We start from the raw sequence: 17,881 nt of genomic DNA on the forward strand, positions 1-17,881 counted from the left end.
ATTCTATCACTTCCGGGAGCCAGCGTGAGGCACTCCGCCCATGACAAAGGTCATGAGGAAGGAGGCTCGGCATACGCAAAGGCGGGATCGAGCCTCAGGAGTCCCCCTGGAAATTCTCGAGCATCTACCCCCAAAACCAGAGTCTGCCTACTTTCTGCTTTGTGCTTTCACCTACACCTCTGACTTTACGGGGGGCTGTCTCCCACTACCTCTCTCTGGAAAAAGAGTTAGCTTACAGCTCCAGTTAATAATTCCTGGGTGTGACAGTGTTTAACCTACAAACTCCTTTGGAAATCCTCTAGCCTGCCTGAATAGGTTTTTCCAGCCACATGTGATTGTTCAGAGCCTCCCAACTGTGAGAGGCAGGAGATGTTCTAAACTGCCTAAACACAGATTCCTTTGAGTAGTTAAAAGATTGATTAGAAAATGTATTGGTGAAGGGTTTTTCACTTGTTGGGCCAATGTTTGCTGCTAAGTCTCCATACTCCTTACCTACTGTGTCCTTGGCAGTGTATTGATTGGTATAATGGGTGTATAGAAATGTAAAATGCCGCTTTGTCCAATGCTTTTTGGAAGGCTGGCGCCTGACTTTGGAGTAATCACCTTTAGAGAAAGATAAGTTTCTTAAAATGTTAACAGGCCTCCGGGCCAGAAGATGATGTCAATCACCTGAACTTTTGCATATGATAAGTTTGCAGGAAGAAAGCCTGGCTTGCTGCATGACTCTACCCCTTCCCCCATTATCCTCTATGCATACCTTAAGGTATAAAAACTACTTTGGAAAATAAAGTGCGGGCCTTGTTCACTGAAACTTGGTCTCCCCATGTCATTCTTCCCTTTAACTTCCGGCTGAGCGTCCATCTGGAGCGTGGATGTCCTCTGCGACCATTTATTTGCCTGGGCTTCTAAGACCCACTCGAGAAGGTGTCTAAGGTGGGGCACCTTCCGCTATTCGAGAGGGCGCCTGCGGCCTCCGTGGTCAGAGCTAACCTGGTGTCACGGGTTATATTGATTTTCCGCGTAAACCAAGCCACTCAGCTTCTTTTCTCCACTGAATTTTCCTACTGAGCTATCCTTATTTCAGCCGCTTTTCTCCACTGAATTTCCTCACTGAGCTATCCTTATTCTATTACTCTTTGTATATTTAATTAAAGTGTAATTAAGCAGTTATTCCCTGACCCTCGCCTAGCCGTCTCTCCTTCGAATACCCTGGAGCAGCCGGGGCTGGTCCCCGGCAACTGACTATATCATGGGATTGGCCAGGAAGGGGAAAAGAAAACTAAAGAATTTTTAGAATAGCAACTACAGGAAGAAGCTGCTACTCTTAGCTGGGAAAAGACATATTTGGGTAATTTCTTCCCAGGCAACTGAGGTCCAAATGCTGTTGGAAAGTGTGCACCCAATGGTGCAGTGTATGATGGAGTTGGCTGAGGTGTTGCAAGCAGGACTCACTGGGAACCCTCCTTATGAGTAATACTGAAGCTGTGCCTGGGCAAAAACTGAGCCTCAGAACTCCAGGTAAAGCCAGGAATAAAGTGATTCCTGGAGACGTGCAGATGATCTCAGCCCCTGCAAAGCTGCTGGAGTGCCAGCCCAAGGAAGCTGCTCATGGAGAGATGCAGAGTGCTGCTTGCCAAAAATGGGCTTTCCACAAGTGGGAACTGGGCATCCAAGCCTTGAGTGCTGCAGGAACATGCAGAAGAGACATGGCAGAACCAGGAAGAGAAACGACTTGAACATCTAGTGTTCCTCTAATGCCCTCCATCCGTAAGGTTTAGCTTCATTCCCACAGGGAAAGGAGAAACAGTTAGGATCTGGTAGCAGGCAAAGGGTGGGACACCACTGGATGATTAAACAGCAACAAAGCAGATAAGGTAAAGTAAATTTCAAGTTGAAAGATAGTAAATTGAAAACTGGAAGAACGGTCATGTTTGCAATTCATATTTGGAAATTGTAAGATTTTTGTGGTGTGCCCAGTCACACAAGTGATCAAAAAAAGCTTGAAATTCAAACTCATGTGCTTTTAGTTTTCATGATACGTTGCTTTTCTAGAAGATTCATCCAGCAACAGTGTTTAGGATATATTGTAGTGGGAGTGAAGCTGGAATAGGAATAACTGGTAAATATTATAGTAAGTCAGGTAGAAGAAAATGAGGGTTCTGAAATATCTAACTGCATGGACATTTCTTGTGTAAACTTTGAATTTTCTTATCTCACTTAAGCTGGTTGTTGTTGCTATTTAGTCGCTAAGTCATGTCTGACTCTCTGTGACCCCATGGACTGTAACCTGCCAGGCTCCTCTGTCCATGGGATTTCCCAGGCAAGAATATTGGAGTGGGTCACCATTTCCTTCTCCAGTCAAGCTGGTAAACATGTATAAAAACTCACAGTTCAAGTGTTACGTAATGAAAGGAGTTGACTGAAAAATGTCAATATACTCATTTAAAAGACATGATACTTGGATATGTATCCAAAGAATACATCTTTCTGTGTTTAGAGCTTGTGAAATGCAGACTTAAGAACAATCTCCATTAGAGGAACAAGCTCTTCTTGACTTTTAAACCTCCAAAGACCATTTGTTACAGATATTTACCATCTAATGGGGTGAAGATCCCAATAGGTTTTTTCCAACACCCATTTGCCTTTAGGGATTTTTAGACCCTTTTTGCCTTTCCCAGTTGCTTGGGAGTCTCTGTCTCTGGCTCCCCTCCCCGGTCCCGTCTTCCCCTCCCCCTCCCCCTCCCCTCTTCCTTTCCCCCTCCCCTCCCACCTCCTCTCCTCCAGTGCCTAACTGCTTACCAGACACAGTAACTGTGGGTTCCCAAGCACTGCCCAGAGTGCCTAGGGGGCAGGTCCTAGAATGAATTTCTCAGCTGTGTCAAACTCCCCGAGAGCCCATATTTCAGATCTATCTGAGATATATCCAGCAACTGGATATTACCTTTGTTCATAAGTTATACAGGCTCACAAAGAGAAGTCTTGTAGAATCCCAATTCTCACTTGGAAAAATGTGTAAGGATTTAAAGAATCTGTGTTACCAGGATTTACTGCCATACTACATCCTCTGTGCTACATTCAATTTTAAACAGCCACAGGACTGCTCTTTCTGTTTTTTTCCCCCCTACCTCTCCCTGCCCTGCTTTAGACTAAGGGACAATATAGAGCCCTGTTCTATGTGCTGGTGGTCCTAAGCACACGCCATGCAGTTCTGCAGCTACAGGGAGCATAGCTGACCATGACCACGGATGCTGTGATCTGAAACCCAGAGCTATGGGTTGCTCTGAGGCACACTTCCCATGGCTGCTGCTGGTCCATGACTGAACACATCAGGGAGACAAAGGGGGACCCGGTCCGTGGAGACGGAGGCTTCTCGGATGGCAGCTTTGGCCTGAGGACACTGACAGCCTTGGCAAACCTTCCTTGGACCGGCCTGTGTCTGAATCATTTCCATCTGACTCTCTTCCTCTTCTACACTGAGGGACTTGTGTAGTGGTCTGATAGCTCTCCCATCATTTCCTGGCTTTCTCTTCCATTCCCCATCAGCATTTTCCCAAACTGATCTTTGCACTTTTAATCCTATTTTGCTGTGTGCTTCTGGGAACACTTGAACTAACTCAGCTGTGGATTCAAATAAGCTGGTTCAAACCTGGGCTTGGCATCTATGGACTGCATGGCCTAGGTCAGTGACTTAACCTCTGTGTTCTTCAGTTTAGCATACATGATATGGAAATAGTAATGGTTATCTACTACATGGGGTTGTAAGGAATAACAAAATTATAAATAAAAATACTTGCTGGCTGTTATCAGGCTCTCATGTTCATAACACAGTTTACTATATGGAAGTCTAGGTGAGAAAATCCTGTATGAACTGTCAAAGATGTTGTTCAGAGTGTTTTTTTAGGTACTTCTTGAATTGATACTTATTGCAAAAAAATTACTGTATCTAAGGAAGTCAAGGAATGAAAGCAGAGCACAGGAGCAATGTTTAAGTTTTTCGTACATTGTCAGCACATTAACATAGTAACATTCGTGTTTTCCATACATGTCAGTAATTACTGCAGCAAATATTTCCACATGCACAATGGCACCCCACTCCAGTACTCTTGCCTGTGAAATCCCGTGGATGGAGGGACCTGGTAGGCTGCAGTCCATGGGGTCGCTGGGAGTCGGACACGACTGAGCGACTTCACTTTCACTTTTCACTTTCATGCATTGGAGAAGGAAATGGCAACCCACTCCAGTGTTCTTGCCTGGAGAATCCCAGCGACGGGGGAGCCTGGTGGGCTGCCGTCTATGGGGTCGCACAGAGTTGGACACAACTGACGCGACTTAGCAGCAGCAGCAACTTAAAAGACTCATTTTGCTGTATTTAATCCCCTTATAAGAATAACGAGAGTCTGTAAGTTACAGAAATCAGTGGGACATCATTGAAGGCTGAGGATACCCTGCATGCAAGAGAGATGTGTGAAGGGGAAGAGGAAGCAATAGGCAGTTATCTAATAGAGTAACCAGCTTCTTGTGCAGAATCACTTTTGTAAGTGATCCCAAACATATTTGCAAATTAATTTTTAAAATTACTTTCTCAATGGAATATTAGTATGAGCACAATATCTTGGAACAAATTTTCTAGAATACAATCACATGATCCCATTCTATATTATACTTGATGCTTTTTAAAAGCATTTTTATGCAAATCTTAAATAATTCTTATAACCACATGAGAGGTAACAGAACAAATATTGACAATCCTATTTTTTATTGGGGTTAACAAATAAATGAGCCTGTAATGACCCTGTAGTGGATTCTTTGCTCATTTATAATTTCATGGGGTTCTTGATCTGGTTAGGAACTGGATAAATTCAGTCTCTTTCAGAATTTCTAGATCCATTCACATCTCTTCAATATTGCATCGATGAGATCTTACATGAAACCTCTGAGATGTTTCAGCTTGTGTAGAACAGAAATCACCCTGGGCTTCAGCAAAATTGGACTCTGTAAACTGAGTGTTTTCTGGGCCATTTGTCCAAAGATACTTGATACAGTGACAAGTATGGCTTCCAAACAGTTATTGAGATCTTATTCAACCAGGCTTCCTAAAATGTATAGCTGTTTGATCTCTCATGTTGTTCCTACCAGGAATCTGTCCAAGAACAAGCAGTAAGTGAACCACACGAATTTTAGCCCACCCCACCCCCACATCAGCAAAAATGTGTTTGATTCCATAGAGCTGAAGGTTTCTAGAGAGGAAGGCTAGCACATGTGTAACGTGAGTCCCTGCTGAATCCTGCTATCCATCTGCCTTGAAACTGGGCTGTCATTGAAAGCATTAGGAATCATTTCCAGGGCTCCAAAGAGCTCTGACACCACAGTCCTTTATGTCTCATTGTGGAAGGGAATTCAGCAAGAGGTAGTGATAGATAAGAAGTGATTTATTAGAATAGGATGTTGAAAGGTTCACAAGCGTGCAAGCAGGCATTGCGCTGCCCCGGTACTCAGTGGTTTACATTTTTATAGTCAGAGGAAGAGAGGGGATGGGGAGATGATCTTTGTCTTTCTTGAGTTCTTGAGTAGACGTCACGTTTTCATCATCAGTTCCTCCCCCAGATAGGGCCGGGAAGTTTATTTTTCCCTCTCTATATGGTCAGGCCAGAACAATGGAAAAAATATTTTTGTAGCACTTTGGAAAAAATATTTTCAGGTCTCAGTACGATGAGGATCTTTCATATTTTGAAAAGTCAACTTCCCATAAATGATTGTTTTTTTGGTGTGCAACAGAGCCTATTTTGGGAGTCTTTAACTTGATGACACCACTGAGTAGGTTGTAGGCCTTATTTTCTACTATTGTTTGGGGACATGGGTGCAAAGAATGTGTCTTAGGGACCAAAGAACATATTTTGGAGGTTACTAACTCAATGAGCTTACTGAAAAGATGTAGGTCTCTTGCCACCATTGTTTTATTGTTTGGGGTCACGTCTCCTGTTTCTGTTGCATGGTTTTGTTGCTAAGCCAGTTAGCTGGATTTTATCATTAAACAAGCCAATCTAACTTTGATGCTCAACGGCTTGTTTTGCTTTGTGAGTCAAGCAGGCCCTCATTGTTTCAGAATTTTCCCATTACTTTCTTGAGTGATCATTGGTCTTATGGTGGCCTCCCCAGTCTCCCTAAAGTTGCCTCTGTATCGACAACTCCCTATTCTGTCCCTATCACCATGGGCTCGTATTTTCTTAAGTCCCTGGTCTTTGTGACCCTAAAGCAAAATTTCTCTAAGGCTTTTGGAATAAATTCATGCTCCCATTTTAATCTTCCTAGTCTCTGAGTTTGGGTGAAATAAAGACACTAAGTAAGATAAGGAATGAATACTTGAGAAAGAAGCAAACCCTGCAGAATTATAGGCAGTTTGTTACTTTAAAATTGTATTGTTTAATTTTCTGTTTAACTTAAAGACACTCATCTTTTACTTTAGTCAACCAGTTGTGGAAGTTAAAAAGGGATAGTGACTTAACCAACCAGTGTTTTCTTGAACTCACCCTGAGATGATCAAGCCTAGCAGAGAACTGTTGTTTTTCTCTTTCTGAAAGATACTGATCCAGTAAGCTATAAAAGTAAGCACCACTTTAGATGATAACCTGCCCTGCCTCTTAACTCTTTTTCCTAGCAGAAGAAGCATTATTGCATATCAAAAAAGACGAGATTCTTAGTAAATTGCAATTTCCTGGGTCCCACCTTCGGAAATTCTGATTTAGTGTATTCTGCTAGCACTCAAGAATCTGCATTTACTAAGGATTCTAGGTGATTTTGATGCTAGAGACTTGGGTCACACTTTGAGAAAAACTGCTCTCATAGGTTTTTTTTTTTTTTTTTAATTACAATTTTGCAGTTGAATCATCTTTCCCCAAAGACTGCATTGACTGTATGTTTATAGCTAATTGAAGGTTTGATAAGAACAGCTGAGGAGTCCTGAATAGCATTTAATTGTAGGACAGCTAATTAGCGTCTCAAAGGACAGATAATACATTGAGTTATGACTTACTTTAATAGCGACAGATTAAATGGACAGCACAATGAGGTGTAAACATTCAACTTGATGAACATATTTCAGAACCCATTGAATCTATCATTTTCTTTTCCACTCCCTCTTTGATCTTCATTTCCTCTTTTTACATAGGTTTCTAAACCTTTTTTCAACAGATTATCTCTGTATGTTTCTTCCTCATCTTTTCTCTTGTTTTACATTGAATTCCCCAACCCTTTTTTCTTCCACTCCATCAGGTTATTTTTATACCCCACTCAAATCTACTCCTATTTCTTTTTTATTTCCTCCTCTTCCTTCTCCAGTAGGTTTCTTTCTATCCTACAGCCACACTATATACTGAAGCACCCTCTTCCTGATAACATTCCAAGTGAGTAATATTGTTCAGAATAACATTATTGATGACTAAATGAGATCATTTCTATGGAAGCTCTTTGACAATTAGTGAAGATTTATTAAGCTAAAACAAAGACTTGTTTTGGGTTGAAAAATTGCAAAATGATATTTGAGAACAAGTTCATTGCTTTCACAAAGAGTGAGAAGAATACACGTGTGATAAGGCTACAACAAATTGGGACTCTCCATGCTCTTCCTTGAGGAGCATCAAGGTTAGAGAGTGTGCTCACGTGGAGGAAGGAAGCAGAGAACCAGAGGAGCTCAGAGCTCTTGTTCGTTGGGAGGAGCGTGGGGAAAAACACATAAGCACTTAGGGAAAGTTAGGGATAGTCTTCATCTTTAGAGAATTTAATAAAACTTTGCTTAAGAGATTTCAAGAACATTTCTATTTTTACATCTTTACATACTATGTAGTTTTATTTATTGTTGTCCTATCTTATACTCTTTGCTTACCCTAAATGTAATTCATGAAATGAATGCTCAGTTATTCCCTCCACCAGTTTTCGGAACAGTGAGTGGGTATTCTAATTACCTCCGATGATAAACTCTATGCTTTAAAATACCATTATGAACTTACAAAACTTCATTTATTTGACATAGCTATGTATATTACAGTTGCTGTTATTATCATTATTATATTTTGCTAAAACAAAGATGGAGATCTTTGGACAGTAAGAGCCTGTCTTCTGGTTGGCTCCTGTATCTTTAACACAGTGGTCTTTGTTTTCTGTCAAAATAGAATATCTCAGACATCTCTAGTCTTCCCAGGTGGTACTAGTGTAAAGAACCCACCTGCCAATGCAAGAGACATAAGAGATCTTGGGAAGATCCTCTGGAGAAGAAAATGGTAACCCACTCCAGTATTCTTGCCTGGAGAATCCCATGGACAGAGAAGCCTGGCGGGCTACAGTCTATGGGGTTGCAAAGAGTCGGACAAGACTGAGTGATTTAGCACAGTGGACGGTGTATTAGCTGATCCAGCTGAAATTATTTGCCTAAGAAGCCTTTGTTCCTTTCAGTAAGAAAAGTATAGTTATAAATTCCATAATCTAAAAGTTCCGTGGTATCTTAACCTTTTTTATAGGTCAAAATAATAACTGAGAAGAAGGGACATTATGATCAGAGGACAGTAGTTTGTGTAAATACTTTAAGAAAACAGGAACAACTGAGAACTTAATAATTTAAAAATGTTTATCTGTAAATTAAATTTAAACTTTTATTCTAATTTTACTTTTTCCTTGTATTTGGCATTCCTCCTCATTTTGCAGACATCTGTTCATTATCTCTTTTTCTTGTTAGATCTCCTAGGTATTAACTTTATTAACTACAAAATTAAAATAGCCACCATATGAGAATTGAACAAGCACACACACTCTCAATGCATGTTTCTTTCCTGGCTGGTTTATATTTTGCTGAGCAACTTGGGAATGTATGTTTGGGCTGAAGCTATGGCTCATTAATCATCTACTACTGTAGCCTCCCTTATAAGTATTAAAGCTCTTGTTAATGAAACTGATGAGTAGTGAAAAAAATTGAATGAGTCCTTGAATTGCATTAGCAAAGAGGCATGTAGAGAACAAGTTGTCTTCGAGCTGTAAGACCTGAAAGAAGTTCCTCTTTTCTATCTTAAAGATAGAAATCCAAAGAGATCAGGCAATTTCCTCAATGTCACATAGTTAGTATAAGAAAAAAATTATTAATTAAAAATCTAACCTTTAATGAAATGCATTTACATCCTCATATATAAAACTTTACTTTTGTTGGGGAAAAACAGAGGCACATTCAATTTTATTTTAAAGTATGCTTAAGTGGAAGTAAAATAAGAATGTAAACATTTAGTTGAAATAATTAATTATATCAACAGGGCAACAAAGCATACTTTATGCAGTGTTCTCATCATGGAATTCCCTCATAGATGGCAAGGTCAATATGGTTGAAAAAATGTTTAACTGATAATCAAAAATATATCCATTCTCAAATGAGAGATTTTAAGTCATTGTCTCACTTTATGGAAGCTTATTTTACAATATGTATCCTTTCTGAAGGTGGTTTTATAAGTTTTCTTATACTGCAATTCCATTTGATGTACAAAATCCAAATTAGAAAAGGAAAAAAAAAATCTAAATAATTGTTTTAAAAGAAATTTAACTATTTTCCCCAAGTTCACATAGTTCACATTTCTGTTAGCAGAAGGAAGACTGAGCATATTAGAAAGGCTGGTGATTTTCATGAGTGCTTAATGACCAATAGATATTTCCTCAATTTTAAAAACATGTTGTCTTAAACATTTGCATAGATATAACATAAGACATATGACTAAGACGTAATACCATGGTGACTCTTAAATTCTGTAGAATCAATATTAAGTACAGATAAATAACAAACTGTGCCAAATAATACTGGAGATACCCTGGTAATAGAGTCCCTAACCTAGAGGACTGGTAAGAATAAGAGTATCTAATAAGAGGTGCATGGTAGAAATGTGGCCTCACATTCTCTGCCTCAAGGTGGAGTCTTTTTCTTTGATCTTTGAAGGGGAACCAAACCTATCAGTTTCTCTGAGCAATAGAATGAGATGGGAGTGACATGGTGCAGCTTCTGACTTGTGCTCTTGGAATGCTGCCCCGAGACCATCATGTGAAAAAGCTGTTATTACTGACTGAAGAATGAGGGGCCCCATGGCAAGGAACCGAGGCGCCCCAGCCAGTGGGAAACACAAACTGCCAGACATAAGCTGGAAACATGTTCTGCGGTAAAAAACCCTAAATATTTGGTACCTAAATATGTGGGTTTAATATTTGGGACCAAGTGACAGTCAGAGGCAAGGAGACTGACTATAGGTAAAGGCTAGGAAAGTAGACAAGGCACAGTTGGAAGCTATGGCGTCTGGCTGAAGAGTAGTTAAAACATTCACTTACTGGTCCGTCTAGTCAAGGCTATGGTTTTTCCAGTGGTCATGTATGGATGTGAGAGTTGGACAATAAAGAAAGCTGAGCACCAAAGAATTGATGCTTTTGAACTATGGTGTTGGAGAAGACTCTTGAGAGTCCCTTGGACTGCAAGGAGATCCAACCAGTCCATCCTAAAGGAGATCAGTCCTGGGTGTTCATTGGAGGGACTGATGTGGAAGCTGAAACTCCAATACTTTGGCCACCTGATGCAAAGAGCTGACTCATTAGAAAAGACTCTAATGCTGGGAGGGATTGGGGGCAGGAGGAGAAGGGGATGACAGAGGATGAGATGGTTGGATGGCATCATCGACTGGATGGACATGGGTTTGGGTGGACTCTGGGAGTTGGTGATGGACAGGGAGGCCTGGTGTGCTACAGTTTATGGGGTTGCAAAGAGTCAGACACAACTGAGCAACTGAAATGAACTGAACTGTAATTCAAAAGATTGGTATTGCACTAAATAAACGCCCACATGGGTCTGACTAAGAAGGTCTCTAGACAGAGACTGATGGTGCCCATCTGCTTTTCCTAACTGTGTATGATTTAGTATGGGGAACTAGAGATGCACTAGAGAAGGAAATGTCTGATTAGAAAGCAAATTTTAGAAGAATAGAAGGCCATGTGATTTCTAGATTAAAGAATATTTGGTATTGAATTGATGAAAAAGGTACCAACTTGGACTTGCCCTTTAGGGACAGAAGTGTGTATAAAAGAGACCTCTGGACAGAGAGTGCACCACAAGAACTACTTAAACATGGGCAAAATTGTCTTTGAGAGTAGAACCATGAATGGAGAGAAAGAACCAAGAATTTAGGAGAACAATGGATTAGGGAACCATTCTTCGGGAGCATATATGGGTTAAGATCAAGGATTATCCTGTACCTTCAGTGTTAGGGTAACTGGCCATAAGTGATAGGCTGCATATCAGAATTAGCCTGAGCCAGTAAATTCTATATGTTCCCATTCTTCCTACTGAGCTTATGTATTCACATTATTTCTATTGAGAATATTTTGTCCGTATGTTACCAATGTATGTTATATGAATGGGTGTGTGTATGTGTGGGTATGGGTGTGTGTTTTGTTACATCAGTGTTTTTAGCTTAGAAATTTCTGGACAAGATACAGATAATCAGATGTTGGATTTTGAATCCAGTGCTACTTATGGTGGAGAAGGCAATGGCAACCCACTCCAGTACTCTTGCCTGGAAAATCCCATGGATGGAGGAGCCTGGTAGGCTACAGTCCATTGGGTCGTGGAGAGTCAGACACAACTAAGCGACTTCACTCTTACTTTTCACTTTCATGCATTGGAGGAGGAAATGGCAACACACTCCATTGTTCTTGCCTGGAGAATCCCAGAGATGGAGGAGCCTGGAGGGCTGCCATCTCTGGGGCTGCACAGAGTTGAACATGACTGACGTGACTTAGCAGCAGCAGCAGCTACTTATGGGGTAAGACTTGTAGGATCCTTTAGGAAAGGTAAATGTATTTTACATAACAGTTCAGTTCGGTTCAGTTTAGTCGCTCAGTCGTGTCTGACTCTTTGCCACCCCATGAATCTCAGCACGCCAGGCCTCCCTGTCCATCACCAACTCCCAGAGTTCACTCAGACTCACTTTCATCGAGTCAGTGATGCCATCCAGCCATCTCATCCTCTGTTGTCCCCTTCTCCTCTTGCCCCCAATCCCTCCCAGCATCAGAGTCTTTTCCAATGACTCAACTCTTCGCATGAGGTGGCCAAAATACTGGAATTTCAGCTTTAGCATCATTCATTCCAAAGAAATCCCAGGGCTGATCTCTTTCAGAATGGACTGGGTGGATCTCCTTGCAGTCCAAGGGACTCTCAAGAGTCTTCTCCAATACCACAGTTCAAAAGCATCAATTCTTCAGTGCTCAGCTTTCTTCACATTCCAACTCTCACATCCATACATGACCACTGGAAAAACCATAGCCTTGACTAGATGGACCTTTGTTGGCAAAGTAATGTCTCTGCTTTTCAATATGCTATCTAGGTTGGTCATAACTTTCCTTCCAAGGAGTAAGTGTTTTTTAATTTCATGGTTGCAGTCACCATCTTCAGTGATTTTGGAGCACCAAAAAATAAAGCCTGACACTGTTTCCACTGTTTCCCCATCTATTTTCTATGAAGTGATGGGACCAGATGCCATGATCTTCATTTTCTGAATGTTGAGCTTTACGCCAACCTTTTCACTCTCCTCTTTCACTTTCATCAAGAGGCTTTTTAGTTCCTCTTCACTTTCTGCCATAAGGGTGGTTTCATCTGCATATGTGAGGTTATTGACATTTCTCCCAGCTATCTTGATTCCAGCTTGTGCTTCTTCCAGTCTAGTGTTTCTCATGATGTACTCTGTGACAGGAGAATATCAGTTTTCATTCCAATCCCAAAGAAAGGCAATGCCAAAGAATGCTCCAACTACCACACAATTGCACTCATGTCACACACTAGTAAAGTAATGATCAAAAGTCTCCAAGCCAGGCTTCAGAAGTACGTGAACCGTGAACTTCCTGATGTTCAAGCTGGTTTTAGAAAAGGCAGAGGAATCAGAGATCAAATTGCCAACATCCGCTGGATCATGGAAAAAGCAAGAGAGTTCCAGAAAAACATCTATTTCTGCTGTATTGACTATGCCAAAGCCTTTGACTGTGTGGATCACAATAAACTGTGGAAAATTCTTCAAGAGATGGAAATACCAGACCACCTGACCTGCCTCTTGAGAAACCTATATGCAGGCCAGGAAGGAACAGTTAGAACTGGACATGGACTGACAGACTGGTTCCAAATAGGAAAAGGAGTACGTCGAGGCTGTATATTGTCACCCTACTTATTTAACTTATATTTTACATATGGGAGGATGTAAATATTTATGACCAGATGATGAATGGTGCTAGATTTAATATGGCCATAAATTCTTCGTGGCTTCTTCCATCAAGAAGTAGAGTCTCCTCTACCACACCTTAAGTCACATCTGGCTTTGACTCACTGACCCTAATAAAAATATAGATGAAATGATGTGGGATCTCCAAAGTCTGGGACTCAAGAGACCTTGCAGATTCCTTCTTTGCCCTCTTAGAATTCTGCTCTGAGACCATGATGTCCCCGAGTCAGTCTTGCTAGAGCAGGATGAAAGGACGTGTTGAAGAAAACAAAGGCACAGCAGTTGGTAGCAGCGTGCCCTGCCACATGGGTGGGGCCATTTGGAACTTTCCCACCAAGTGCAGACACTTAAGTGAGAACAGACAAAATCAGTGAGAACCTCCCTGCCAGTACTTGGAAATAATAAATGTGGTCATTGTTATTCTCTAAATTTTTGAGGGAAGTTTGTTACAAGCCAGTCTTTACTGGGAACAAGTCGCAATGTTCCATAAAAGACCGGAAAAGATATTTTAGGTAGGGAAAGGCCACAGTCAGTTACAGAGAAATGAATGTGCTATCTGAGATTTGTACTAAAAGATGTGTCTGAATGATGAACTGAGGGCATGTTGTAGAACACCTTTATAACTGGGATGTGGTATTTTAAACGCGAAGGCAAGGGGAGCTGGCCTCGTTTGCTTAGAGGAGTCACACAAAACCATTGCATTGTTCGTAACCAAGAGAGGAGCAAGGGCATTGAAGGCACTTCTTGAGTGACCACTGAATGTATGACTAGAATTAGTATTTTTTTTTCTAAAGCATCCGTTACAATCCAGTGCAATCCAATGTAGTTGAACTCAATCCACTGTGAGAAAGTGCAGGTAAAAAACACTTTAATGTTCATCAAAAGGCATGAGAAGAGAATAAAATGTCTTCATGTATTCTTGAGTATATTGGCATGCTGCCGACCTACGTGTATGTTTTGGGCAGATAAGGCTTAAGAAAAAGGCTGAAGTCAACAAAATGACCTTTCTGGCAAAGTGCACCACTCTTTTACGCATGGTCACAAGGTCCTTTATGACATACAGTGTTCGTCTCGGAAACATTTGCCCTCCTTGGTCATTTGGATTAATTTGTACCATAAATGCCACTTTCACCATCCTGTTCCCAGATTCCTGGGACTGATACCGTGGCACTGTTTAGGTCTTTATTTTTTCCTTTTAAGTTGGCCTGAGGGAGTGTCCCCGTGTGACCAGACTGATTGATGACCCCATTGCAGTGACTGACCTCACAGAGTATGGTGAACAGCTTTGTGGCTCCTGGAACTCTGGGAACATTGCCAACGACTTTCATTTTGTTTCCCTTGTTCTTCACTCTCTTACAAAGAGAGAAGTTTGAACTCACTTTCTTACTTTATTTCAGTTTGATGGAGAGCTGCTCTTGCATCTTGATTTCAGCTGCGACCTCCTTGTCTTGATGGTTTGACTGTGGCAGTCAGTGGACACTTGGCATGAGCGAATTTGTGCTGTTGTCTATCACTGGCTGGTCTCCCGCCTCTGCCTGCGGGTCATTGTCTCCACCGTGTTGGCGCAGAGCTGTGAGTATTCGAGAGGCTCAATACATGTTGGTTTTGCTGATGATACTCTGCTGTATTGGTGTGTCAGTGCATTTGATTTTCTCTGTATTATAATTTGTCGCGCATAAGGCATGTGCTGTGTGAATTTGCTGAAATGTCAGTGATAATTTTTAGCATTTACATTATTCAGTTTCTTGTGCTTGATTCTATTTTCTAAACTCCTGCTAACTAAAACTGCCCTTCTCATTGTCATGTCTCCTGCGGATTCAAGATACAGTAGGTGTTTTTCCAGTTATTAGACTAAGAAACAGAACACATCAGTTACGGTTAACCTAGAGTAAAGAGCAAAAGCTTTTGGCTTGAAATTCAAGGTTCTCTCACCCTTTGCTTCCAACTACCAGTCTTCCTCTCCCCCCTCCTTCCTTCTCTTCCTTTTCTTCTTCCTTGTTTTCCCCTAAGATAGTATTATTTAATTTCTGCTTGTTTAAGTTATATGAGTCCACTGATAAAACTTTGGCACAGCAGTGAAGAATCTGCCTGCAATGCAGGAGACTTGCAAGAGATGCAGGTTCAATCCCTGGGTCGGGAAGATCCCCTGGAGGAGGAAATGGCAACCCACTCCAATATACTTGCCTGGGAAATTCCATGCACAGAAGAGCCTTGTGGGCTACAGTCCATGGGGTTGCAAAGAGTTGGACACAAATGAGCGACTAAACAACAACAACAGCAACAATGGAAAAAACCTCCTGGGTTGTTTTCATTCGCTGAAGGTCCATCAAACTCTGCTTCTCTTGTACAGTTCTTCTTCCTGGAACCAAATGAGACATATTCTCTTTTACATAATTGGTGTTGCCAGCAGTTGTTTCTGCCCTATAGAGGTGATGATAGTGATAATGAAATTAATAATAGTAATGCCAATATTCACTGTACACTCATCATGCATAATCTTATTTTAACCCTTATTTCCAGTTAGGCTGGGTAATTGCCTAGTCACCACCTGTTTGCAAGGTCCTCTCTGCTGTGCAGAAAAGCCAAAGCCAAGGCCTTCATTTTTTAGAATTCCTCTCCCTGTACGTTGCAGTTGGCCTATGCCAAGCAGAAGCATTTCCGTTTGATAGAAAGGCAGAAGGAAGGAGTAGGTCATCGTTGTCTGAAAAGAGTTTAGCCAAATGCTGTGCAGATGAGTGAGCACACTGGCTTCCTGGCCAGCTCCTGAGAACCATCCCCTTCATTACTGCAGACAGAGTCAATGGGAGCAGAGTCAATTGCAGAGTTGATGGGAGCTTCTGTGTATTTGCATGGATTGCAGCAGCTTCATGTGATCTTTTGAAAACAAAACAAAACCTTAGCAGTGCTTCAGGCTGAGGTGGTCAGCTGTGACTTGCATGGACTTCACTGCCCAGCTCTTTCAATGGCTGGGTAATTCTCTACTGCTTGTATTAATCCCTTCACAGTTAGAACGCATAAAGTGGCTTCTGTTTTCCTGGGAAACACTGATAACATGTTGGTGTTCATATTCTCCTCTTCTATTAAAGGGACAGGTTTAGTGAGTCATGAACTTGAACAAGTACGCAAAGCCAGCAAGGAAGGAAGAGCGTTAGTCTACAAGTCTGTCTCGGTGCAGCTATTTCTACTACGTTCTGGAGGCTTCTTGCACTCACTTCCAGCAGAGCCACCCCTTGTCCCCTCCTGTTCTGTGGCTGCAGTGACTGCCAGTACCCAGGTCAGCCACTGATGCTCTGAAATATGAACCCCCTTTTTACTCTTAGGGTTCTGCCCTGGGTCCTGAATTTTGAGGGTATCTCTTCTTTACTACTTTCTGAGGATAAAAATGCTTCTCTCCCTTACTCTGCCCCTGAAGGTTTCACAGCATGTGAAGACTCCACCTATATATTCTGGTTGCAAGGGAGCTGCCTTTCATCTTAAATCTCAGGACTGATGGTTGGGAGCAGGGTCACTAGTTTCGTTTCTACCATCATCATCATCATCATCAGATTCCCCTGTCTGCAAGATTCCTTGTGTTGGTAATCAGTATGTAGATTTTTATCCTCCTGTTTTTATGTTTTATTTTTTTTCTTTTAAATAAAGGATCAAAGAAGTATGAAAAAAGTTGTTCAGTGTGTCTGACTCTTGCGACCCCATGGACTGTAGCCCACCAGGCTGCTCTGTCCATGGAATTCTCCAGCAAGAAGACTAGAGTAGATAGCCATTCCCTTCTCCAGGCGATCTTCCCAACCCAGGGATAGAACCTAGGTTTCCTGCTTTGCAAGCAGATTCTTTACCATCTGAGCCACCAGAAAAGCAGATCTGAGATCAATTTATGTTTATTATTTAACAGTGTTTCATTATCTCTATATCTCTTTACTAAAGCTCATTGATCTTCTGAACTGATGAAATAGTGTTTTTTTTTTGTTTTTTTTTTTTTTAACATCTACATTTGTGACAACAACCCCCAAATCTAAGGATGCTCTTTTGCAATTCTGTCTTGGGGCACTCTGTGTTACTATTAAGAATTATTCATGGTAAAGAGTTTGTATATTTACAGTGAACATTTTAACTATCACATAAATTTGGCATTGTTTGTTAATTTTAGAAGTAAAATGTCAAAGTTGTCTAATTTTTTGATCAAAGATTGAGATTGTGTGACATTTAACTAAAAACTAATTGCTAAATACAAAGGTAACTTCATTTTTCTTTAGAGATAAGTGGTTCATGGAAAACTGAGGAATATGATTTCAGTATGTCCTGCTTTATTTCATGAAGCTTTCCAATTAAATGACTGCTTCTGCTATCAGTTATCATGGGAAGGTAAGTTAAATCCACTCAAATAGTCATTTCTAAAGATTCTGAATCTAACTTTGACCTATCCTAATATTAATTTGGCCTCCTTTCAAAAGGAAGTCGATGATTTACCTAAGGATTTCTGTTCATTAGTACAAATTAGTGAACCCACGTGACTCATGTCCAGAAGAGATAAGAGATAATTTGATGGACTATGATAATCTTAAACTTGTCCCTCCTCTCTTTCCAGTGCTATGGAAAGATACAAATGATTT

At 41.0% G+C, this 17,881-nt stretch overlaps 1 long non-coding RNA gene across 1 annotated transcript in view; it reads left to right on the top strand.

Annotated features, from left to right (window-relative positions):
- The first annotated feature begins 1,785 nt into the window (after nt 1-1,785).
- The window catches only part of LOC129640285 (uncharacterized), a 30,120-nt gene continuing 14,024 nt past the window's right edge, over nt 1,786-17,881 (top strand). The window contains exon 1 of the long non-coding RNA XR_008708725.1: nt 1,786-1,874. This is a non-coding gene — a long non-coding RNA (uncharacterized LOC129640285). The remainder of the gene's footprint in view (nt 1,875-17,881) is intronic.

Source organism: Bubalus kerabau, chromosome 1 (assembly GCF_029407905.1).
Source record: "Bubalus kerabau isolate K-KA32 ecotype Philippines breed swamp buffalo chromosome 1, PCC_UOA_SB_1v2, whole genome shotgun sequence".
Classification (NCBI taxonomy): Eukaryota; Metazoa; Chordata; class Mammalia; order Artiodactyla; family Bovidae; genus Bubalus; species Bubalus kerabau.